This window comes from Stenella coeruleoalba (assembly GCF_951394435.1).
Source record: "Stenella coeruleoalba genome assembly, chromosome: 2".
In the NCBI taxonomy this organism is placed as follows: Eukaryota; Metazoa; Chordata; class Mammalia; order Artiodactyla; family Delphinidae; genus Stenella; species Stenella coeruleoalba.
This window is the reverse complement of record NC_137147.1, coordinates 43,527,547-43,529,356: the sequence shown is the minus strand read 5'-3', so window position 1 is coordinate 43,529,356 and position 1,810 is coordinate 43,527,547. Positions and strand designations below refer to the sequence as shown.

General features: G+C 48.7%; 1 pseudogene across 1 annotated transcript; it reads right to left on the bottom strand.

The window, feature by feature from the left end:
• Window positions 1-754: 754 nt before the first annotated feature.
• Window positions 755-1,428, bottom strand: LOC307182047 (charged multivesicular body protein 4b-like; annotated as a pseudogene). The gene has a single exon. The product of its transcript is annotated as a charged multivesicular body protein 4b-like (transcript).
• Window positions 1,429-1,810: the final 382 nt, after the last annotated feature.

The window sequence follows — 1,810 nt, the reverse complement described above, 5'->3', positions numbered from 1 at the left end:
CTTATTGTCTTTCAATAATGACAGCTTCATTTTTTCTTTCCAATTCTTATACCTTTCATTTTCTTCTCCTTGTCTTACCATGCTAGCTAGAGCCATCTTTACAATGTTGAATAGAAATAGTGATGGTGAACATGTTTGCGGTATTCCTGATTTTAAAGGAATGCTTACAATGTTTCATCATTGAATATGATGTTTGCTGTAGGTACATGAGGTTAAGTTTGCTGATCTTTCTGGTTTGTTAAGAGTTTTTGGTTTTGTTTACTTTGTTTTGCAATTAACTAATGGGGGTTGAATTTTATCAAATATTTTTTGTACATCTAGTGGGACCGTTGTATGATTTTTTTTTAATCCTTTAATCTATGCTTTTCTTTTTATCATATTACATTTGCCTGCTTTTGGTGTCAAAAGTGAAGGAAGTACCAGCTTCACAAAACAAGTCGGGGAGTTTCTCCTCTTCCTTTTTTTTTAGATCAGTTTTTTTTTTTTGGATTTGCAAATACAGTTTATTTTACAGAAATTCAACATTATAAACAGCAGGCACTTCCCAGCCCCCTACCCCCCTCCCCGCAACCCGTACCTCTGGGTGCAGACCATGCTATGCAGAGTGAGCAGTGATGCAGCCGTATTGCTTTGGAGGGAGATTCAACAGCGATGGAACCTGCCTGCACCACGGCCTGCCTGCCCCACACACGCACGCGCCTGCCCGCCTCGCAGGCCACCAGACTCTGTCTGGGCGCAGCCTGCGCTGGACCAGTTAAATGGATCCAGCCCTGGTCTCCAGTTCCTTCATGTCATCGTCTTCCTCTTCCTTCTTCTTGGTGGGTTTTGATGGTAGGGATATAGAGGGAACATTTGGTAGAGGGACTGTTTCCGGTCCACTGATTTCCAGCAAATTCTTGTCTAGTTTCTCCTGTTCTAGTTCTTCTAATTCTGCCATGAGCTCATCCTCGTCAAACTCTTCTCCAAACCCTACAGGTTTTGAAATAGCTGTTGAAATCTCTTCTGAAAGTTCCTGCTGGTCAGCAAAGTCCTGCATTAACTCATCAACTTTATCGATGTCCATGTTGTCGTGGGCAGCCTTCATGGCTTTGGAGGCATAGTCCATGTTCTTGAGCACCTCGGTGTTGCTGTTAGCATTCTCCAGGGCCTCTCGCTGGAATTCGATGGTTGACAGTGTGCCGTCGATCTGTGTCAGCTGCTTTTCATACCTCTTCTTGCGCTTCAGTGCCTGGCGGGCAGCGCGCTGTTTCTGGTGCCGTGCTTCTTGGCGGCTGTCAGCTCCTGCTCGATCTTCTTCTCCAGGAATTCCTGCTTCTTACTTAGCATCTCCTCCGTGTCCCGAAGCCTCTGGATGGCCCTCTGGGGGGTCGGGCCGCCCTTGCCGGCCTTACCCGCTCCAGCCCCGAATAGCTTCGCGAACACCGACATGGTTGCTGCTCGCCGCGCCGGCCTGCGCCGCCTGCTCCGGCTCGGCTCGGCTCGGCTCGGCTCGGCTTTGGCGCCCTCTCCCCGCTCCCTGAAGGCGCAGGCCTCTCCGCCATCTCCGCCCTAGATCAGTTTTTATAAGATAGAGTTTATGTTTTGAAGGCTTGATAGGATTTTGTAAAAGTGTCTGAGCCTGGTATTTCTGTTTACTTGTTTTGTGGATAGATTTTTCACAACTGATCCAATTTTTTTTTTTGCGGTACGCGGGCCTCTCACTGCTGTGTCCTCTCCCGTTGCGGAGCACAGGCTCCAGACGCGCAGGCTCAGCGGCCATGGCTCACGGGCCCAGCCGCTCCACGGCATGTGGGATCTTCCCGGACCGGGA